The sequence below is a fragment of the Armigeres subalbatus genome, chromosome 3 (assembly GCF_024139115.2).
Source record: "Armigeres subalbatus isolate Guangzhou_Male chromosome 3, GZ_Asu_2, whole genome shotgun sequence".
In the NCBI taxonomy this organism is placed as follows: domain Eukaryota; kingdom Metazoa; phylum Arthropoda; class Insecta; order Diptera; family Culicidae; genus Armigeres; species Armigeres subalbatus.
Genome location: NC_085141.1, coordinates 137,924,214 through 137,949,347, shown reverse-complemented (window position 1 = coordinate 137,949,347; position 25,134 = coordinate 137,924,214). Strand labels below are relative to the sequence as shown.

At 38.8% G+C, this 25,134-nt stretch overlaps 1 protein-coding gene and 1 long non-coding RNA gene across 4 annotated transcripts in view; both read left to right on the top strand.

Annotated features, from left to right (window-relative positions):
* Window positions 1-25,134, top strand: part of LOC134221373 (trithorax group protein osa) — a 535,812-nt gene that overhangs the window by 3,820 nt on the left and 506,858 nt on the right. The gene's annotated exons all lie outside the window — the stretch shown is intronic.
* On the top strand, window positions 2,804-3,238 carry LOC134225482 (uncharacterized). Its single transcript, XR_009983255.1, has 3 exons — window positions 2,804-2,915; window positions 2,999-3,068; window positions 3,125-3,238. It is a non-coding gene; the product is annotated as an uncharacterized LOC134225482 (long non-coding RNA).

The window sequence follows — 25,134 nt, the reverse complement described above, 5'->3', positions numbered from 1 at the left end:
ATTTTAATGTTTTCAGTAACTTGAATCCAATCGGGTAACTCCAACCTTTTGTTTACACCTATGACCAATGCTTTCGTTTTTAACAAATTAATTTTTGCTCCGGCAACTTTCTCAAATTTGTCGAAAATACATTTTTTGAGTTTTCTAATATCATTAAGAATCATACTTATATCATCCGCGTAATTATTCAAAATTTCTAGTTCTTCATTACAGCACGTTTTCAGCTTTTGGATTAGAGGCTCTAAATATAAGCAAAACAAGAGCATTGTCCCTGCCTTACGGACCGCTCTATTTTAATTTCAGGGGAAAAACTACCGTTTATCAAAATTTTTGAAAATGAGTTTTCTTGAATTCGTTTTAATAATCGAATAAAATTATTGTTCACGCCCATAGCTTCTAAAGTTGTCTGCAAGAAAGTGTGATTTACTCGGTCAAATGCCTTTTCTAGGTCAAAAGATATCAATAAAGATGTTTTCTTTTTTAAATTTGTTTCCAATATTTTGTCTCTAATTCCACCAGTTGCTTCAAAAATATTTTTGGGACTATTTGAACATTTTTGTTCGTTGGATAACAGCAACGAACTGATTTTACTGAGCCTAGATTTAAGAATTCTTGCCACAAGTTTATAATCAAAGTTCAATAATGTTATTGGACGATAGTTTTGTAAGTTTTTACCATTTCCTTTCTTGTGTATTAGAACTATGATACCCTCAACGAATGTTTTCGACATTTTTCCGTTTAACACATCATTAACCACCGCTACAAGCTCAGTTTTTATGATGCTCCAGCATTTCAAATAGAAACCTTTCGAGAATCCATCAATACCAGGAGACTTTTTAGACTGACTGGTTTTAATTGTTAACAGCAGCTCCTCTTCTGTAACTGGAGCCATCAAATCGTTATTCGCGGGTAAACTAGCATTCACAGTCTTATGCGGATTAAAGTAATTATCTGGTGTAACTGCTGATGTTGAGTAAAGCTTCTGAAAATGAGTCAGAAATCTCTATTTTCAAACTATCGGTTTCTTGATTCCCTTCGATTTCGAGTGATTTAATGACTGCCTTCCCTTTATTTTTAATATTTTCGCCAACGTGAAAAATTGATGTGTCTTCTCCATTGATCATTGTTTTTGAGTGTGCATAATAGTTTTTTGATATTTGTTTTTGCAAAGCTAGCATTTTCCCTTTTACCAAATTGATTTCTGTAATCATATCCCGATTGTCCACATACTGTTGGTGAAGCAAATTCAGAGCGCCGTAGTAAAACTCCATTGTGGCATGCTCCCGTTTCCTAACAACGCTGGTTTTCCATTTGAGAAACGATGCGATTTTCTTTTTTTGCAAATTCATTCCACCACGTGAACCATGAGTCATAGGACCTACGCTGTCTTACCCACCACACCCACTTGGATCTAAATTCCGTGAGAACATTGTCTGTTAAGATTGCATTATTGAACCGCCAGAATCTGTTACGATGTGGTTTTCCCAAATTTGGCAGCCTTATTTTAAGAATCACTGCCTTATGATCAGAAAAACAACATACATTTGATTTAATACCGATAATATCCTGTTTATGTCCCTCTGATATATAAAACCTGTCTAACCTTGCTCCTGAACCATTCCTAACAAAAGTGTAATCGACGGTCGATTTATGTATGACTTCCCACGCGTCACAAAGTTTTAGAGATTGTATGAGAAACTTTAAAGATTGGCTTTGATTTGAAGAATGATTGGCATCTTTTTTATTCACAACTGCATTGAAATCGCCTCCCAAAATCAGTTTATCCACACCGTGATTGACATAATATTGAATTGTATCGGCAAAAAACCTCTCCCTCTCCGCTCTTTGGCCAGTGCCAGATGGTGCATACACATTGCAGACAGTAGAATGATTATTTATTCTAATGATAATAATTCGAGTGTCAATACTGCGTTGTACGTCGGAAGTTATTATATGTGATCTAACCATTATCTCAGTCCCACGTTTATGATGATCAATATTTGAGAACGAATCATAACCATTTATGTTAATTTGTTCGTGAACCTCCTGCAGCATCACAACATCAAGTTCCATCAAATGCACAAAGGCTTTCAATGCGTCAACCTTGTTTTTATTAGAAATACCATTCATGTTAATTGATGCAACGTTATAGGTTAAAGCACTCATTTTGCTAATTATTTAGAGGATTTTCTTGATCTATTTCGTTTATTGGTTTTCTGATGAGCTGGTGATACACTTCTGCTTCGAGTACCATCTTTTGCAGGTAACTCTTCATCCGAACTGAGTGCCATGTACAAATTGTTTAGTGGTATTCCAAAATGAGATCCCTCTACTGCGGATGTAGATGGTTTTGTAAGTGTGTCAGTGTGATTCTGATCGCCATTTGATGCATCAGTGATACGAAGATCAGCTGTGCTATTCTCTGGCTGACCTTTGTCGTGGGGTACGGCAACAGTGTCAACAGTACTATCTTTGTTAATAGTTATTCCCTGTCCAGAAGCACGGATAATTGAATCCTCCATTTTACTTGAGTTCCCTCGAACTCGGTTTAATTGATTGAGATTTGTGAAAGTGGCACTTACCTGTTTGCTTGTGTTACCATTTCCAATGCTCCCAGTGGCTGATTGGGTAGGTTGTGTTGATCCCGCCACGTCCAGTGATCCGACGAGCCCCATCGTGCCCACTCCTGTGAACGCGATCGTCTAAACGTATCCACACCCAAACCGCAGAAAGAGGATTGTCTGCCACACGAAAGGTCAGAAGACGAGTCTGCGGTCAGCGCATTGTATTTCATCGTAAACAAGATAGCCTTTGTTGACAAACTGAACTACGTCCAAGGAATTATTTTCTAAACTTAAGCCAAAATATCTCACAAAAATTGTTAAAAATCTAGTTAATTGCTATCCCAAAATCAGGTAAAAGCTAATTGAACTCGCAAACTATCATTGTAGTTAGTAAAATTAATGCTGGGATCTGTTGATCTATATATATTTTACAGTGAATTCTAACGCTTATTCGGGATTAGAAAACACAGCTAACTTGCATTCCCAGGCTGTTCTTAACATAAGGTGAGGACATTCAATTTCCTATCATCCAGTATACTAAAACGACCATAATTAATTAGCTGGTGAATAGTTAAGCCCGTGGGACAAAATTTGAATCCATCCATCTATCAGAGTTGAAAGACCAGCGGTGAGATCCTTTTACGATTTACGTCTTAAGTTCGATAAAAGAAAACCCCTTCAATATCAGTAGGTAACTAATAACGAGAAATCTCTCGACACGAATTGTTAAAACGATTGCGAATTCGAATCACCAAAAGTGAGTTGTAGTATATTTGTGCTAAATTGAATCACCATTAACCTTATTTATAATTCCGCAGGAATTTTGTAACTCCCCTTTATTGGAATAAAGTTAACGAAATCTACTGGTTCGTTTATCGCTCAACAGGTTGCTTCAAAGCCCCAGCGTAATCTACACCGGATGCTCTCAGTCTATCGCTAACGTTTCCTGTAATTCCCGTTTGCAGCTGCATCTCCATGTAATTGACTTCTATGCACTTTCGACCCCAATGTACTGGCTTGTTGCAGTGCCTGCAGGTCTGCTGTTGATTCTTGTAGGTGATTAACGTGACTTCCCCGCGGATGTTAATGTAGGACGGTATAGCCGAATGCAACCTTATACGCGCCGACCGTACGCCGCTTCGTATCCCTTTCAAATGGCTGGTTCCGTCCATGTCTCTTCTTTCAGCCAGATCACATCTCCATACTGTTCCAACGCTTGTTCGATTACCGAGTTTTCGGATTGAGGTGAAATGTCATGAATTCGAACTGTTGTTGCTCCATCCTCCATGTAGACATTTACCGTGTATTTGATATTTTCGATCGTGACCTCGTGTTTCCCATCATTTTTGTCTGCTACTGCCATTGCCTGATCTTCTGACAGGCATTCCAAGAATACCAGAGACTTTCCCGTATTGTGTTGGAGCGATTGAACAGTCGAGAACTGGATTTTCAAATTGTGATTGATGAATCGGACAATCATGTCCATTGTTATCTTTCTTGTTGGCACCGCACTCAAGTCGATGACGATGGTGTTGATCCGAGGACCGTTTGATGTAAGGTGATACGGTGATACGGCCATTGTTTCTCGTGTTTATTGTTCGATTTGTGTGCACAGCCTAAATAGACTGGCAGAAATAATAGCTTCACTTTATTGCTCAGAATAATCTGAAAAAGCGTCCGTTCTCACTGACTAACAAAGCGTAACTGGCTGTCCATTGTCACAAACAAGGTTTTCAGGGTAACCGAATCTTGCAAAAACTTCACGCAGTTTAGTCACTGTATTCTTTGCTGTCATTGATCTGACGATTACTGTTTCAAGATATCTTGAAAAATAATCCGTGATTACTAGAAGATGCAGTCCGTCTATAACTTCAGTGAAATCAACTGCTACCTTTTCCCATGGCATGTTAGGTACTTCTATCCTTGATATTGGTTCAGTGTTTGGCTCTGACACTAATACACATTCTGTACAGTCTTGAACAAAGCTATCTACCATTTGATCCATGCGAGTCCACCATACTCTTGATCTCAATCTTCGTTTCATAGATGATGCACCCAAGTGAGGGCTATGTGCAAGCTGTAAAATACGGTTCTGCAAAATCCTTGGTATCACGATTTTTTGGTCCTTCAGAAGTAAGCTACCGTCGCTAGTCAGACCATCACTTATCTTCCTATATCTATGTAAAGTCTTGGGCCATCGTCGCGGTGGAAATGGTAACCATTTAATTAGTTCTTGCAGTTCTATGTCCATTTTTGTGGCAGCGATTGTGTCATCGACGGTTATTGAAATCGGGCAGGAATCGGTAGCTACAGCTCTGATGATTCTCTCCGATTCCTCATCGAAACAATTCCCTCTGTCTGGAATGGATTGACACAACCGAGACAATGGATCGGCTATATTGTTTTTACCAGGACGATACATGACTTTATAATCATAAGCCATCAACCGTAGTTTCCATATTTCAATTCGTGGTGAAGGCTTTAATCTATCTCCAAAAAAGGCATCCAATGGTTTATGGTCGGTGACCAACCAAAAATATTTTCCATATAGATAATAATGGAACTTTTCGCATGCCCATACGAGAGCTAGGGCTTCGCGTTCGGTTTGCGCATACTTTTGTTCAGTAGTTGTTGAAGTTTTTGATGCAAAACAAATAATACGATATTCTCCAGATGATTTCTTTTGTACTAATACGGCACCAAGTCCAACTGGACTAGCATCTGCAATAATGTACGTATCGTCCTTTGGGTCATAGAAACCGAGTACAGGTATACCTCGATTATATGGACTTTTTCGATGCAAAAAAGTCCATATAATCGAATTTTCCATATAATCGAAGCAATTTTTTTTTCTCGAAATTTATGTTACACGATTAAATAAGTCTTAAAAGGTGAAAGAAAACATCCATATATTGTCTTACAGTCTAATCCGCATGTTTGGGCTCATTTTATGATAACTCAGTAGATTATGATTTTCTATAAGAACGTAACCTTTTTTCCAGCCACTTGTTTCTAAGATTACATTAGTGATGAAGACTTCGCCCAGCTGAATGTGAGCACACTAATATACTCATTCACGAATTCTAACTACAGTGCCTTCCTGTTTCAGCAACAAAGCAAACACTGAGTGGTCGAGTAAGGTATATGTTAGATTCAAAAACTGGCTTTATATAGAAGGACTGACACTTGTCCTCTTTTGATTTGATCGCAGCAAATTGAAACCGATGTAAAGTTTTGTCATATAGTCTCCTTGGCCGGATTGGACTATGGACTCAGAAGATATGGCCAAAATGCATTTGTTTATGCAAAAATCGCGTAGAAACATTCTCACTTTTCTGATCTCCTTGCAACAAGTTCCGTTTGATTGATATTCTTAAAAAGAATTTAAATCATTGTAAATAAGGGGCTCTATCCACGTATCAGTGTCATTTTTACAAGAACCAATTGACATTTCCCGCCAAAAAATGTATCTCGTTTTATTGTCTCAGTCAATTCTTTGACTTATTTAAGTTCAAATTTTCCACAGAATTCATATTTTAGAATAAAAAAAATCGGAAAAGTGCCGCACGTTTGAAGAATTGGAATTGGCCTTATTTTAATTCAAAATCGGGTGAATGTTAGGCCAAGCTTGGAAACCAGCACTATTCGTCAAAAAGTATGGCGTCAAAAAGTATGGGTTCTTTGGGAAAGTTGTCCTCAAAAAATTGAAGAATCGATTGAGCGGATAAAAATTGTTGACGGGAAAGGTCAATTGCACAGTGCACCTACACCTGCTAAGTGGAATATTAAAGGATAAATTGTTATGGCTATTTTGGATTATGTTCGTATATTAAAGCAGGGCTGTATTTTGCAACGGGTTTTAAAATTCAAAACGGGGCCCTCATAAAAATCACGGACAAAACTTGAGATTGCATTCAAAATTTTACCACCGTGCTGTTGTATTTTGTACAACACTAACGAAAAACACATCGCTCACACTACACAGCATGAACGAGTTTGCATGAGCGTTTCAGGATCACGCTTTGCTGAACGGTTTAGCAGCAATTGATTTAAGAACTGCTAACAACAACATTCTAAAGATATTCAATTTCTTTTCCTACCGTTGAGCGTCAGTATAATCCTTAAGCCTTGTGCTGAACAAATGTGAATATCAGGATATTCGACAACATTTATTTAAACATAAAGACTGCTCGAAGAGTTTACAGTTTTTTACATTCAAATAATTATCAAGTTCGTTCAGAATAAATTAGGCCAGGTTTGAAAACCATTTGGAACTTTATGTATCACATATTGAAATAAACTCTTCCAGTTTCGTGGATATACCTAAAAAATCAGTATCAGTGGGTCCGGTTTGCTAAATGTTAATGCATCATCCGTCCTTCTATACTTCATTCCATGCACCAAAAGCAGAAAAAGGTTGGAAGCAAAGATCTAACAGCTAAATACAGTCCCATCCCGATTTTGACAACACCCGTTTTCGTCTACCCCCGTTTTTGGCAACACCCGTTTTTGGCAACATTTTCTTCCCGATTTTGGCAACACCATCGAACATATTTTTTTATTACTTTTTAGAGCTAAAACCTTTTTATTAATATCTAATAGGATAAACAAAACCAAAAGTGAATGTCATTATGGTTTATATGGGTATTATGGGCTCTATACGAATAGTGGGCGCTTCCACTGAATTAATGAACCACTACTCGTATTACCGCTCATTGCAAACAATGTCTATTGAAACCTTTCTGCTCTTTTTATTCACGTTTTCCATGTCCCTATTCACACTACCCTAATCTAACCAGCCAACCGTAGAATGTCGTAGTTTTTGGCATCTCACTGATTTTGTCGTCGATAAGCTGACTCACACCGTTGTACATAGTATAACATCTATTAAGCGAAGCCCGCTGTTTACATCACAATGCAACCGATACTGCATGAGTGATCCAGGAACAAGCAATCCCAGTAGGTTTAATTGCTAGTGATTGGCACATTCGATTTTCTAAATGCGCTGTTTAGCCATCAAGTCGTTTTGCTCATTACGCGCCGAGAAACTGTCATTTTATCATTTTATCCGTCTTTCTGCTGAATTTCCATATAGAAAATAAGCAACAATTTTATTTCAAAGAATCTTATTGTTTAAAATTTACACAAATTTATCTAGCGATTAATATCAGAACACTGTTGGCTTTTCCATTTTCCTGATGTGTCAATTGCATAACGAGCCTTTTGATTCCAGCATGCTTGCCAACAGTTCAACAGTAATGGTAAGAGTTTGGTATTATGTAATCGTAAGGCTCTCGTAATATCAGATCATGAGAAAAAATCGGGTTAATCTAGGCCAACCAGGCCAACTTGATGCGCATCCGCGGGGCAAGTTATGAGCTTCCTAAAATCTTTGAAATTGGACGTTAGTTGATTTACCGTTTAATGGTCTTTAACACTCACCAATGAAAGCCTATTGAGTGAAGCGAATCACTTGGTAGCACAACAATAAGTGTCGTTCCGGTGCGCTGATAGCAGAAGCCATTCAAGCATTCTAAAAATGAAGACCTCTAAGAGTCTGGAACTCTAGTACACTGAATGGGAGGCGTTGATACTTTCTCTCGACTATCTTATCGTTGCTTACATGGATACCTCACCACGACTTGGCTTGTTAGACGGTGTTGCTCATTGTTTATCACAGCAACGATTGCTTCTACTCGTTGTTTGGCATGCATCTGAGTGGGGCAGTTCACTAATTGGCTATGGATGTAGCATAGATTGCAATAGATCAATGCTCACTCACACTTCCAATTTCTGCTCTCGAGTGTTCTGTTTGTGATGGCGAAGTATCAGAAGTGAAGTTTCCATGAGATCACTGGTGTAATTCTAGCTGCTTCGATAGGCGAGTGATGCGTCACATGTGGTTTTATTATTATTTATTCAGCCTAAGGCCGGAGTGGCCTCTACGGTACATAACAGTCGTCTCCGTCTACTGCTGTACGTTACCAGTCACGCAGTCTACGGAGGATCCACCTTGATCGCTGCACACCTCGCCTTCTTGTGCCTGTCGGATCGTTGTAGAGAACCATTTTTACTACAAGTGCGCGATGGTCCTCCACAAGCATAGTCCAGATCTCGTACTTACGCTTGCCACGTTTACTTGCCTTGCCTTGCCTTGCCTTACGCTGCCACGTTGCGTCTCCGAATTTGTCTTCTGATATCGTTATTGGAGGTCAAGTAAGCCCAAGTACACGAATTCTTCAACCACCTTGATTTTGTCGAATAGCCGTTGTCTTCTCTTTAGCCTACTTCGTCTTCAACGTATTAATCACTAGTCCGATCTGCTTTGCTTCCCTTTTCAGTCTGATGTAGGATTCTTCCATCTTTTCAAAGTTATAATAATGAAAGTAGTGCATGGAGAACTGGAGTGCGATGACCTGCAGCGAGCACCAGTAGGTTGACTGCTATCGAGTGTCAGAGGTGGCATGCCGCAAATGGTCCTCCAGCTTCCACTTGGCCACACTATCACTCGTAGTGCGAGGTGCACATAGTGCTCATGGATCAATCATTGCCGCCTGAAATATTCCTGGGTTGAGTGCTAGGAGACCGACTAGTGCAAAGGGATTTGGTTTTAGTGAGTCGAGTGTAGTTAACCCATACTCGCACTACGCTTGACCAATGTGCAGAATGCAGATTTCCGTTACCATTTTCTAAAACAATGTAACGTCTTATGCCTTGCGTTCTTTTTTGCATAATGTCAGCAAAAATTATGCACAGAACTTTACTCTCAATCACATCGACCACAAGAAAGTTTGCCTCTATCAAAATCCATTTTATAAGAATCAGAAATAGCACATTTAGTCGACTTGTATCCGTCGGATGGCTATTTAATTCATATAGTGAATTATGATAAAAACAAGTATTTTCGGTGGACTAAAATTGCTTTGAGATGTCAGATTGAAGTCAGCACTTCAATGGACTACTATATAAACGTTTTTTATCACTACATTTTTTGTAAGGACATGGCCGACGCTATTGTTAATTTCAAATATTATTTATTATTAAATTTGTATAATGAAATTGGCTAATTAGTTACATTATCGTTTGATTACCATTCTTGAGTTTGTTTCAATTTTGTTTGAGCTGCAATCTTTGAGTTATGAATAATATCGCAAAAATGACAATTATGATGCACGTGCATCACTTAAACACACTCCACATACTTTGTAGTACATATTCTAAGTATTTAGCTTCAATCATGCAAACAAAAAAAAATTGAAATTTTGTATGAAATTTTTTTCCCGTTTTTGGCAACATCCCCATTTTGGCAACATTAAAATCCGGTCGTGTTGCCAAAATCAGGAAGGGACTGTATGACAATCTCATCTTATCACTTGCTCCGCATACTGTCAGTCTTTTCAATCCACGTTTTCGTATGGCAAAGATCACCAAAAATACGCATTATTTTTCACCACCTTTTTGTAAGGACGTGGCCGTGGCTGTGCAGATTAAAGAATTGTATATTTATCATTATATACAAATTTTCCAATGCGAAAATGGTAAATCAATCAAGTCAATCGAACATATGACTCAGAGTGCATCTCCATATATAACATCACAACATGCCTTACGGGCCTTTATTTGCCCCAATGTACCATAAAAATATATAGAATCAATTGAAAATATGACTTACAATATTCAACATCTTTTTAAAACCCCAAAACACAAAAAAAAATTGATCGAAAAAAAATGTCCATATAATCGAGGTAAAAAGTCCATATAATCGAAGTCCATATAATCGAGGTAAACCTGTATTCGTTGAGTAGGATATTCTTTATCAGATCGAATTTTTCTTGGTGTATTGTTTCCCAAACAAATGGTGTGCCTTTACGTGTCAATAAATTAAGAGAGTATGTTATCGTGGCTATGTTCGGAATATAGCGATGAACAAAGTCGATCAATCCCAAAAAACTTCGTAATTCTTCAGCTGATTTTGGTCTTTCCATTTTCTCAATTGCTTCTAATTTTGAACGTGAAACTGAAATACCTTGACCAGTAATGTGGTACCCTAGGAAATCAGTTTCTTCCACGCAGGTCTCTATTTTATCCGAATTTAACAAAATGTTAGATTGACGAAGACGTTCGTAAACTAGTTTAGTTCGAATACGCAATTCTTCCGTGTCTTTTGCAGGTATTAATATGTCGTCAATGAATATTATAAGCCATGGCATATCTGCGAATATCATGTCCATAACTTTTTGGAATAGTTCTGGAGCTGCCGATAAACCAAACATCAACCGCTTATACCTCATTAATCCAATTGGGAAATGAAAGTAGTGATATATCGGCACTCTTTTTTCAATAAAACTTGATGAAAAGCCTGTTTTATGTCAAGCTTTGTAAATAATTTGTTTCCACCGATTTTCATATGTTCAAGAGTTGGTAAAGGATGCATCTCACGAATCACAGCTTTGTTTGCCTCTCTAAGATCAACTATAATGCGAATTTGTTTTGAGCTTCTACGTTTCATAAGTAGGGGTGAAACCCATTCGGAGGCTTCGCTAACCCGTTCAATAATATCCTGACTTTCTAGCTCTTTCAATTTGTTCAAAGTGAGCTCTTCAAGTGGAAATGGAATTCTACGCAAACTCTGACGGACTGGTGGAACCTTTTTATCAATTTTAATGCATACTTCAATTCCTAATCAGTTTAATAATTGTTTATTCAAGGATAATTACAATAAAGCTATTGCTTACCATTTATGCAAGGGAATGCACCATCATTGACTTCGAAGAGGAACTTCAACAATCCAAGTTCGACTGCTGTATTTCCGGAGAGAAGCGAGCACCTTCCATCACGGATTACGAAGAATTTAGTTCTTCGTGTCTTGCCATCGTACTTCACATCGGTTTCAACTTCACCTAGCACTGTGAGCGGTTTGTTGGAGCCAAAACTGTTGAAGGTTTTGCTGCTACCCTTTTTGATCGTATATGCTTCGAATCCAACGTTTTTCAGGATACGCCAATCCTCTTCACTCAGAATATCTTCATCGGCACCAGTGTCGATTACAAACGCCACAGGTACTCCTCCAACATCGATTTTAGCTGTTCGTTTACCGCCAAGATGGAATAGGTCGGAAACATCATCTTTATTTTCTGGGACAGTTTCATGTACTTCACGGACGAACAGGGTTGCCATTATGCCAGATATATCTGGCACTGCCAGACTTTTTGGCAGCAAAAAGAGAAAAAGAAAAACCACCCAAAATGCCAGACTTTCAAATTTCAGACAGATTTTTTTTTTAAATATGACCTGCATGAACATGTTCAAACAAACAGTTATAACTTTCATATTTTTTTATGTCTTTATTAGCGAGACTTTCAATAAATGTAATCGTTGGCTAATTCCATGACTCATCACATTTTTTGGTTAGGACTTGTAAGGACTTCTCATGGACTTGTAAGTCACTTGTTACTCTCCGGAAGATCAAAATCCTCTGCTATTATGGACATTTCATAAAAATTATGATGGCACTTTTAACAAATATTCAATCATTAACCATGCTTATCGAAATTCCTTTTAGAATACATGGGTTTACGGGTACCACATACCATTTTTAATCTGATTGCTTTTTTATTTGCGCTCCGTTTGTTTGTTAATCGTTCAATTTAAAAATGGTTTAAACTTTATTCAGTGTTACTTAGAACTTCAAAATAAAAGCGAACCACGTTATTCTGAATGAAGTCAAGTTTCACCTATCCTGTTCCTATATCCATCTCACTGAACATATATTCATTTCATCGCGAGACAAAGAAGCCATGAGATGAAGTTCAGGAGCCGTTCCCCTAATTATTTATATTCTTTTTATAATTTTCAGATATTTCAGAGCTAATCTAAAATCTAACAATCAATTCAATCTGAATTTTCTGAATTGCTTAAAATGATATGATTTCTAAGAATCTATTTTTTTTTACAAATATCGAATTGTTTAAACGAATTCATTTTCATTTATTTAGTTAACATCTAAACAGATAACACTGAATCAACAATTTGACGCCACAATGCACGGTTCGAGGCCGCATCTCTCCATCCTCGGATACGCCCCACGCTCGCCAAGTCGTTCTGCACCTGGTCTGCCCATCTCGCTCGCTGCGCTCCACGCCGTCTCGTACCTGCCGGATCGGAAGCGAACACCATCTTTGCAGGGTTGCTGTCCGGCATTCTTGCAACATGTCCTGCCCATCGTACCCTTCCGGCTTTAGCTACCTTCTGGATACTGGGTTCGCCGTAGAGTTGGGCGAGCTCATGGTCCATTCTTCGCCGCCACACACCGTCTTCTTGCACACCGCCAAAGATGGTCCTATGCACCCGTCTCTCGAATACTCCGAGTGCTTGCAAGTCCTCCTCGAGCATTGTCCATGTTTCATGTCCGTAGAGGACTACCGGTCTTATTAACGTCTTGAACATGACACATTTGGTGCGGTGGCGAATCTTTTTCGACCGCAGTTTCTTCTGGAGCCCGTAGTAGGCCCGACTTCCACAGATGATGCGCCTTCGTATTTCACGACTAACGTTGTTGTCAGCCGTTAGCAAGGATCCGAGGTAGACGAATTCCTCGACCACCTCGAAGGTATCCCCGTCTATCGTAACACTGCTTCCCAGGCGGGCCCTGTCGCGCTCGGTTCCGCCCACAAGCATGTACTTTGTCTTTGACGCATTCACCACCAGTCCAACTTTTGTTGCTTCACGTTTTAGGCGGGTGTACAGTTCTGCCACCTTTGCAAATGTTCGGCCGACAATGTCCATGTCATCCGCGAAACAAATAAATTGACTGGATCTGTTGAAAATCGTACCCCGGCTGTTACACCCGGCTCTCCGCATGACACCTTCTAGCACAATGTTGAACAACAGGCACGAAAGTCCATCACCTTGTCTTAGTCCCCGGCGCGATTCGAACAAACTGGAGTGTTCGCCCGAAATCTTCACACAGTTTTGCACACCATCCACCGTTGCTTTGATCAGTCTGGTAAGCTTCCCAGGGAAGCTGTTCTCGTCCATAATTTTCCATAGCTCTACGCGGTCTATACTGTCGTATGCCGCCTTGAAATCAACGAACAGATGGTGCGTTCGGACCTGGTATTCACGGCATTTTTGAAGGATTTGCCGTACAGTAAAGATCTGGTCCGTTGTCGAGCGGCCATCAACGAAGCCGGCTTGATAACTTCCCACGAACTCATTCACTAATGGTGACGGACGACGGAAGATGATCTGGGATATCACTTTGTAGGCGGCATTAAGGATGGTGATCGCTCGAAAGTTCTCACACTCCAGCTTGTCGCCTTTCTTGTAGATGGGGCATATAACCCGTTCCTTCCACTCCTCCGGTAGCTGTTCAGTTTCCCAGATTCTGACTATCAGTTTGTGTAGGCAAGTGGATAGCTTTTCCGGGCCCATTTTAATGAGCTCAGCTTCGATACCATCCTTACCAGTTGCTTTATTTGTCTTTAGCTATTAGATGGCATCCTTAACTTCCCTCAAGGTGGGAGCTGGTTGGCTTCCATCGTCCGCTGAACTGACGTTGTCATCTCCCCCGCTGCCTTGACCTTCACTGCCTGTACTCTCAGCGCCATTTAAATCTTCCTCTTAGTGCTGCTTCCACCTTTCGATCACCACACGTTCGTCCGTCAAGATGCTCCCATCCTCATCCCTGCACATTTCGGCTCGCGGCACGAAGCCTTTGCGGGATGCGTTGAGCTTCTGATAGAACTTGCGTGTTTCTTCAGAACTGCACAGCTGTTCCATTTCATCGCACTCCGCTTCTTCCAGGCCACGTTTCTTCTCCTGAAAAAGGCGGATCTGCTATCTCCGCTTCCGTCTATAACGTTCCACGTTCTGTCGGGTATCTTGTTGCAGCGCGACCGCCCGCGCTACGTCTTTCTCCTCCAGAATCTGTCTGCATTCTTCGTCGAACCAATCGTTCCGTCGACTTCGTCCCACATACCCGATGTTGTTCTCCGCTGCGTCGTTAATGGCTGCTTTAACTGTACTCCAGCAGTCCTCAAAAAGGGCCCTATCGAGCTCACCCTCTTCCGGCAACGCTGCATCGAGATGCTGCGCGTATGCAGTGGCGACATCAGGTCGTCAAGTCGAGTCAAGTACGAGACACTGAAGACGACCACACAGTTGTGGTCGAAATACGTATCTGCAAAGATATCGAAATAATTGGTGGAATTAAAAAGGGAGAATACTTAACTCGTCTTAGACGGTTGAGATTTGTTATTGTTTGCCAAATTTATATATAACCAATTATGATCAAATCTGACCTGAACAATTTTTGTCTATCAATGTATCTTGTGTCGAATTTTATAAAGTTTGATCAACTTACAATAACGAAACAACAGATGCTAAAACCATCATCTCATTTAAAAAGTAAGCGGTGGTTATTGAAATTGTTTTGGCTGTTTAGTTCTTCTTCACTTAACTTCAGTATTTCTAGTGGTAAATAGGGCCATATAGAGTGGTTGTAATACTAATTGCGGGTTACTTAGTATGTAGAGGAAATGCTAATATAATACTAAGTTGAAAAGTAGGTGAAGTTCCAGTAGGAATGTATAGTCATTGAAGAATAAAAATATTTAAAAAATGAAGAGAAGACGTCCAGTAAATTGTGATAAAAAAAAAGATATTTCACATGTATTTACTTAATTTAGTTCTAAGCCGCGTGGATCTGGCGCGGATTGGATTTGATGTCGCGCGGAATTGATTTTAGTTGGCACGGATTTGGTGCGGAAAATATTTCAGGATCTCCGTAACAACCTTGAATAAGTCCCCGATAATTCCGACTTGAAGGTTCCTGCCGGAGGGCTCTTCTCTTCAGCCTGTACATCAATAGTTTGCCTTATGATTTAAAATGCCAATAAGACACAGGGACAGGGTATTATCTTTTACAACTCGTATTACGAACACTTAAAGCTTTGTCCAGTTAGAATCCGGAATCATTTATTGTATTGCAGTGGCACGGAAAGTGACCACTGCAAGAATTATTTTACAGCGGCATGTCTACCTAGACGCCCATTTTCTGTGGTATAAATTCCATGGTGTTTTGTGGAGCGAGTCAAAAATTATTCCAGATGGAAGCCGAGAGGAGAGAAAAAATTCTGCACGCCCCCGTTGATAATTCTGTTCATCGACGGTGGAACCTACGTCAAAATGGTTTTAGGACAGCTTCCTGGCCAACAAATCAGCATGGCGACGGCACGAGGAGTTGTTTCTGTGAGATTAAATTTGCTTTTATGGACAAATTTTCCAAAAAACTGATGATTTGGCGAGAGATACGCAGCCGCAGAGCAGAGAATAAAGTGTTCGTGTCGAATAAGACGATGGACTCTAAGCTGTATTAGGAAGAATGTCTCAAAAACCGCGTACTAAGTTTCATGAAAGCGCATGAAGGTCCCGTGAAGTTTTGGCCAGATTTGGCGAGTTACAACTACAGCCGGGAAGTCATCCGGGAAGTCAGGCCGATACAAATATTTAAAATCCATTTTGTTCCTCCCCCCTCGGATTTTTTTTGCCAAAAAATGAAATTTTGAAGGGGCAACAAAATAAAATTCGGATAATTTTGAGGAATTTCAAAACATTCTTTAAGAAATCCAAGGAGTTTTTTGATTTTTTTCATTTTCATATTTATTTTTTATTATCCCCCCCTTGACCTTTCGGAGACTAGTAGGACAAAAAGTCAATTAAATATTTGTATCAGCCTAACGTAGATTTCAACAATAAAAGCATAATCCACCCAACTGCCCGCAGTTCCGACCCATCGAGACATTTTGGGCAATAATGAAGCGGAAGCTTGAGAAAAGTAGATAAACAGCTCGGGACGCGACTCAGATGACCAAAATGTGGAACAAATGTGCCAAGGAAGTTGACTCCGGAGGTGTGCAGCGTTTGATGAGAGGAATAAAGAAGTAAGTGCGAATTGTCACTAGAAAAATCAATCAATAAGAAAACTAAGAAACTAAACTAAACTAATGTACAGTAAATTACCTTTGTTTCGATGTATTAACCTTATTTGTATGTCAATCCGTTACATAGATACAGATGTTTTATTATTCCGGATTCTAAATGGATATAGCCACATTTTTCACTTCGGATATATTTTTTTGTTATTCCTTTCTTAATTTGTTATGCACTCTGGGTTACTTAACCGATACTGTGCCGAGATCTACTACTGTGGTATTCTGCTGTTCAGAATCCACACAGAATCTATTTTCAGATTTCCATTACCATTATCGTTGCCAGACCGATAGGCCTGGTAGCGGGTAACTTTTTAGTGACCTGTACACTTTTTTCGGGCAAGTCACTAAAAAGTCTCTTTTTTCGACCTCAAGTCACTAAAGTCACTATTTTCAACTATTTTGAAACTATTGACTAAGATTTTTTTAACATAGCTTTATGTATCCATCGGATGATGGTTTGTTCATGGCGGAAATGAAATTACGGATACTTGTTGATAAAACCTCAAATTTTATAGTAAGGGAAGGTGTAGAGACTTGATTCCTTGGGAGACTTGACCCCTTGGGTGATTTGATTCTCCCCTGTTATTTTTATAACAGATCCTCTATAGTCTAGAGTCTAGACAAATGATCATTACTCTATTATGAGATGTTTTTAGTGGCCGCGTAAAATTTCTCCCAATAATGACCAAATGCTATCATTTTTTCACAGGCCAAAGCCATAAATATGCTAAATGGTCTTCACTGATAAAAATGCCTACATTCCAACCCAATTTCAGTAAATTTGGATTTTGGGTTGTGGCCTCAATATGAGGAGACTTGATCTTTTATTAGTCATCCACACAAAACAAAATTTCAAGCGGCTTTTATTTAGTATATTTTACAGATGTAATGAAGGAATTGCTCTAAAATAATATTTATTGAGTAGATATAAAACGAAGCTCAAGTATCCCCAATTTTGAAGATTACATGCGCTGTCGAATTCCATAGCAAAAATCGTTCATCGAATACGCACAGCAAATCGGAAAATCTGCGTATTTTCGAGGAAAAATATTTTAAAGTTCAGAGAGCATGGTCCTGCATTATAAGCAGGAGGTCGAGCGTTCAATCCCAGGCTTGTTGTACAGTCTTCATATTTTTTATTCGTTTTCTAACAAAACGATCCGTACTGTTTTTCCTTTCGCAGTAAAAATTCCAAAAGCTTCCGTGGCACCTACGAATAATAGTAGAGTTCTCTGGATCTTTCTTAAGTAGGTGTTCAGCTAATCCAGTGATCGTAATTTTCACCGAGAAATCATTTATTGGGGAAAGCAAAACAGGTCTTACAAGTAATAACCATGTTTCGCTCACTTTCAGTGACGTTAAAAATTTGATTTGCTCGCAAGACTACTCATAGTTTTGAGTAGTTCTGCTTTTGATTGATATTGAGTAAAAATTTCCGTGGGATTAAAGAAGAAGGCAATACAATTTAACTTAGTCACTGATAAAAGATAAGATAAAAATAAGATAAGATAGTTTGTTTCTCTTCTGAGTTCGTTTTAAGAGAAAAGAGTGGTGAGTGAAAGATGTTTTCCGTTACAAATTACAAAAAAAAGGTTGTCCTTCGACCCAAAAACGCTTGATTTCGTCTAATGGAACTTGCAACTGAAACTGAAAGTCACTATTTGATCCCTTTTTTCGTCATCTTTGGTCACTAAAGTCACTATTTCGAGCGGCATCAGCCCTGCAGTCCATCTAATCGTGAGTTCATTGTGTCCATTTGTCCATATCGTGCATCCAACGATCGTTGCATTGTTCGGTTGCCATTTATCCGGTTACGTTGGAGGAATGCCTCCGAGAAGAACAAGTTGTCAGTCGTCATCAGGGAGCCGTGACGATGATGCGCGTACCCCAAAATGCCATCGTATGGTCTGCGGATCCGACACTGTCGTATCCTAACGGAACTATCAATTCTATACTTTCGCCTCTAATTCTATCATGAACATGTACGTCTAAGTTTATGAGATGACATTAGCATTTCCATATCAACTTTTTACTAGCCACTCTATGGTATTGAATATTGAATCACCAATTTGATATTGATTGTTGCTGTCCAGGTTGGGTCTGATAACGGAAATGTTCCCTACTACAGGTTCTCCTGCGGCACTTTGTTGAGGTTCTGGAAATGGCCAATAGGGTCTTTCGCACTTTACAGACTTACCAGAAGTTTATTTGTGGGAAATCATGACGAAAGAGCTGTTGCATGACGTCCTAGAGGCACGCATCAGCACCAGTAAAATTCTGAAAAATCATTAGTAGAACCGTATAAAAAAAAAATAAATTTTCATCGAAATACCCCAAACGCCATATCGGAGGTATCCTAACAGAATCTGGAATACTTTGGTTTTGGTAAACAGTATGCTGCGTGTAATGTGTAGTTTTCCCGCATAAAGCAGAGCAAAGTAATATATGTAAAACGCGAAACGACTTACTACGGTTTCTGCCTTATCGGCTCCTACCGGCTCATGGGTTCGTTAGAAAATATCATCCACGTTGCCGCCGGTTCAATGTATCAATCAGCGCCCAGGTTTATTGTGAAAAAGCAAACATTCTCGGAAACTTATGTCCTGGGACGTTTTGTTTACAAACATTGCCACATGCTAAAAAATAACACTAGACGAGAAAATCAGGAAAAAAAATGATTGGGGAAATTTCATGATCATGATTTCAAACAGCAAAACGTCCGGAAGTTTTCTAAGCGATTTCCACAATTATTTCGAGGTTGTATTATCCACCTAATCTAGTTTCCTATAGTTTGCTAGTTTGTTATGTTTCAAGGGATCCTATTTTTTTAGCAGGATCAGCTGGAATAATGATGCTGTCATTTAGAATGTAGGCAATTTCGCTTTACCAAATTTAATATAAATAAAATTTATCCATTCAGAAGAACTTCATAACAGGCATCAATCAAGTTTGTCTATGCAAGCCCTTGCGTTTTATATTAATTTGATGCAGATATTCTAGGTTCTACAAATTGTTTTGGAGTTCAGATCAATCAATCTACCAGGTCAAATTCCCCTGGTATCAAACCAAAATCAACCCAATATGTCAATACGAGTCCCTAGAACCCTTGCCTATTATATGCACTTCAAATTAGTGTATGATATTAGTGAGGGAGAAGACGCGAATCTCATCGATCCTTTGCTGATGTTTTTAATGTAGCTGTAAAGTCATACATGAAGTCAAAGTGCAATACTATATTTGACCTCGTGATCGTCATCATCATGTCAAATGCAAGCAAAATCGCGTGCTTTCGAGTTCCAGACCTTTTTTTTTCTTTATCGGTGGAATCGCTTTGCTACCATTAAACCGGTGTTGAACCGAACCAGTAACATCCAAGCGTTGGCCGCTGAACCATATGAATGTTTATAAGTTCCGAAAGAGGAGTATCTATCACCCTTGCGTGCGACGATAACGTATCACTGCCATGCGAAAAGTGCTCTCATACTCCTATGCGATAGACGAGTTAATTGACGATGACTAGACGACTGGAAGAGTACTGACTGCGAAAGGAGATGCATCATATTCTTCCTGGCTTTATTCAGACAGATAACCGTCGACCGGTTCACTAACTAAACTACGGAGTCGCTCAACACAAAATATCTGTGCGATTATTTTCATGTGGCACCACGGCGAACAACAACAGTCAAGCATAAACACAGCAGCTGGAGCGGTTGTGTACAGTAGGTTAATCGTTTCAACGGTTGTTGGTGCACACTCTTGCCGTCATTAGGCACTATCAGCTGGATGAACCTGAGCACCGTGAAGAAACAGGTCAGATTTGTAATGACGTGCAACTATCTCATCGATTTAGGCAGATCGTGCATGTTATGCGTTGGAATGCATCAATTCTGAATCGGGTGGGTTGAAACGGTTTCGCGGATTCGGATTTCCCTTTTCGGTTGTGCCAAAAAGTAAGACCAATCAGATGATAACTGGGTTCAAAAAGTTCAGGGAATAAATCAGCAAAAGAGGAACACTAAGCCGCCCTCCGGAATGGCACCATAAACAAGACAATTTTCCTTTTTAGTCTTCTGAAACATCAAATTAATTTTAAATCCTACGATCACAGGACAAGACAATTATTTATAATCAACCAACAATTCGCCAAAGTATTTAACCGGCCGGCAAATAATGAAGTCAAGCGTGTCGATAAAAAAAAACCCGGTGGCGAATGACACACGAAAGCAATCCTACACAAATAAAACGATTTCGTAATAACGCGAAAGCGCGATCCGTAAACCAACACTCGACGGAGCTCTTCACCACCAAGGGTCGGCTTCATCCATCCATCAGGATTCAGGATTGTGCATTTTACTCTCATCCGCCGCCGCCGAACGAAAGTCTCAGGTCATGTTTATGATATCGGCTTCGGTTCTTTCTCCGGTTCGCGCTTTATTGCGATGTGCTACCCGGCTGTGGTCCTCCGTCGTACCTGTATCTATGTATGGTCAGAGTGAGCGGTGCTGTTCGCCTCGTGCGCTGCTGCTGGGCTGGCTTGGTGCATGCGAATGACGCTGGGAAAGAAGAATGCCGCAAAGTTGATTCGATGATTGAGTCTTGAAACCTTGATTCTCGTTTATGGTGGCTTTGGGTTTTTTGATGGATGCCAAAGATTGTTGCTTTGAAAAAGGGGGAGGAGAGATTTGTGGGGAAGAACACGGCCGGTTGAAGTATCTACCGAGTTAATCATGCATAACAGATGGCCTTTGTTTTGGTAGATTTTGTTTTCTTTTCTTCTCCACTCGCGGTGGTGCGATAGGGGCTAAAGAGTTAAAAAGTGAATGCTAAGATATGAGATGTTTGAATAATTGCTTTTGGTTTTTTGGCTGTTTGTGAGCAAATGTGTATTAACAATATGTAATTAATATAGTTCGTGCTTTGCAGGATAGTCTACGTCCGAACCATTGAGCACTTCTGTGTCAAAACTTAATGTCATTTGACCATAGTAAACAAAATTCATTAGTTGGTTTGAGCTTGTGACCCAATAAGCGAATTAGGACTGTTCATGCGCATCAGGCCAACATTCAATTTTCATCTTAATCAGTTTTAAGAGCAAAATTTTTTTTTGTAAATTTTGCACGTAAATGAATTTTTTCCGTCAGCTTGATGACAACTCAGCGAACCGAGAATACTATTCCAAATTCTGGTTATATGCGACTAAGCGTTGCTAGAACAGAAGCAATCACCTACGTAAACTTGTCGACCCGTGGAAAGAAGCGCCCGAAGTACTCGATGCGTGAACAAATGAGAAGGCACTTACAACATTTGATCTAACCTTGTTTTGCACATAGATTGTAAAAACACCATCCAAACCTTTTCATTTTCATCATTTTATTGCAACATTTATTCAATGTTATGGATTATCGGTCTTTGTTGTATGGATCAACAGGTGGACGGGGGTTTCACTGACGTTGTTCGATCACTGGATTTGTATGGATCATTCCACAATATCAGCGCTGTAAACTAAGGTTTGCCGCTGATTTGTCAGTACCATTTTGGCTCAAATCCCAAACGTGACTCATATTCGGAACACTGGCGTTTTTGCACCCTAAAACTAACAATTCCATCAGTTTTCACTTTTTAGTTCTGAGGATCAAGATTACAAATGAATTCAAGATCCACACGAATAAAGCAAAATGGCCAAACATCGAGTGTTCGGACTATGAGTCACGTTCGGAATTTGAGTCAAAACGGTATATGTACTTTGTATTTTTATACACGAATTATACATAATGTAAATGAATGTGTCGAAAAGAATAAGTTGACTAGAAATGAGAATCATAGGGACGTGACTGCATTGATTGATTTCTCATCGTCGATGTATTATTTTTTTAATGTGTCAAATCGAGGTAGTTTCCCAAAGATTTTTGCTCTTTTTTTTTGTTTGGTGTGATAGATGTTGACTCCACCTTGCACCAGAATCAACAATAACGGTTGTAGCCTTTGAAAAAATTGAGTTATTAACAAAAGTTACAACAGTTACGCCTCTATGATTCTCAGCGCGAGAATTTTATTCCTGTTAATAAATTGGACCTAAGACAAAGTTCGCCAACGTTTTTAAGCTATATAGGAAATTCAGATTTGAATCAATTACGAGCTACTAGTCACCAACGAGCGGCACACGAGTTACATTTGATTCACTCATGCGTTAAATACATATGAGAGAGAAAAATATATTTAGCTCTTTTAGTGGAATGTATTCAACCATCTAAGACGAATTAAGTACTCTCCATTTAATTCCACCAGTTAATTTTCGATATCTTTGCAGATACGTATTTCGACCACAACTGTGTGGTCGTCTTCAGTGTCTCGTACTTGACTCGACTAGTAAGTCGAGTTAATAAACTTTCTTTTGACTAGTAAGTCGAGTCAAGTACGAGACACTGAAGACGACCACACAGTTGTGGTCGAAATACGTAGCTGCAAAGATATCGAAAATTAACCGGTGGAATTAAATGGAGAGTACTTAATTCGTCTTAGACATATGAGAGAGTTAGTTCTGAAAATGTATTGCGAGAGTTTGGCTGGTGGCCCGGTACTGGGAATTTGGTTTCATCAATACCCGCTAAGCTGCGGAGGACGACGGAAGTTATTCGTAGCTTAGTAGGGAAAGCACCTGTCTAGCGTACCGGGGTCGTGAGATCAAAGCCCACCGAAGGGGCGGTTACCCTCCAATACCTTTTCCGAACTAAACCTATCACATGTTGTGCATATGCATACTCGAGTTTCAGACATAGTAATTAATTTCCACTCAGGGTGGCTTAATACCCGGCATATAGGCAATTAGCTTTGAATGTACTGAATTAGAAACAATTTCCAAAAAAACAAAAATTAAAAATTTAGAATGCACTTTCTTTGGAAAGTTAAAGTTTCGATTTTCGAAGCGATTTCTTTTGGAATTAATAAACTTTCTTTTGAAAGTAGAAGCAATTTCTTTTGTAAAATCTTACCTTTGAAAATACGAACCAATTTCCTTTGAAATTCTAAAGCCATTTCCTTTGGAAATGCAAAGAACATTCTTTTGGAAATTCCAAACAACATCCTTTGGAAATTCGATGCAAATTCCTTTGAAATATCGAAGTAATTTCCTTCGGAAATTCGAAGCGATGCCCTTTGGAAAGTTGAGCCAACTTCCTTTGAAAATTTAAAGTAATTTCCTTTGGAAATTCGAATCTATTTCTTTTAGAGATTCGAAGCAATTTAATTTTTTTTTATTTCTTTTTAAATTTGAAGCAATTTCCTTTGGAAAATCTAACCAACTTCCTTTTGAAAATCGAGTCTACTTTTTTTTGCAATTAGAAGCAATTTCCTTCGGAAATTTGAACCAATTTTCTTTGGAAATTCGAATCAATTTTATTTGAAAATTCGAAGCAATTTCCTTTGGAATTGAAGCGATTCAGAAACAGAAATTTTGAGATTCTACTAGCTTCTACAATACTCAAACAAATAGTGTTCAAGCGGTCAACATAGACTAGTTCTTCTAAGTATTGGTCTTGGCAATTTAAGCTACCATGTAGCTCCAGGTGGATAACCCAAAAAAAAATTCAAAATCTATCCAATTTCCTTTGGCTATTCAAATCGATTTTCTTTTAAAATTTATATTCAAACCAAAATTCGAAAATTCGGAGCAAATTCCGTAGAAAAAGCGAAATAATATTGTTCGGAAATTCGAAGTGATGTTGTTTGGAAATTTGAACCAACTTCCTTTGAAAATTCAAAACCATTTCTTTTGGAAATTCGAAGTTATTTCTTTTGGACATCCGAAGCAATTTCCTTTGAAAATTCAAACCAGCTTCTTTTGGAAATTCGAACTTATTTACTTCGAATATTAGAACCATTTTGGAAAAATATCCTTTGGAAAATCTAGCCAACTTCCTTTTAAATTTTGAATAAACTTTATTTGGGAAGTCGAAGCTTTGACCTTCGAAGTGATTTCTTTTGGGAATTTTAACCAACCTTTTTTTCAAATTTGAAGAATTTTCATTTAGAAAATCTAACCAACTTCCTTTGGAAATTCGAATCGACTTCCTTTTGGAGATTCTAAACAATTTTCTTTGGAAATTCGAAGGTATTTGCTTTGAAAATTCAAAGCAAATTCCTTTGGATATTCAAGATTTTTTTTTAAATTCGAAGCCATTTCATTTGGAAATTCAATCCAATTTTCTTTGAAAATTCGAAGCAATTTCCTTTTGGAAAATCTAACACACTTCCTTTTAAAATTCGTAGCAATTTTCTTTGAAAATTAAAATCGATTTTCTTTGTTAACTCGGATAAATTTTTTTTGGGCATTCAAAGCAATTTTTTGGAAACCAATTTCGAATTCCAAGCCATTTCATTTGGAAATCCAGCCAATTTTCTTTAGAAATTCGAAGCAATTACCTCTGGAAATTTGAAGAAAATACGTTATTGAAATTTTAAGCAGTTTTCTCTGGAAATTCAAAGCTATTTATTTTAGAAATACAAAACAATTTCTCTTGAAAATTTGGAGCAATTTCCTCTCAAAAAATAAATAAATTTAATTCAATTTTTTTTTGTCA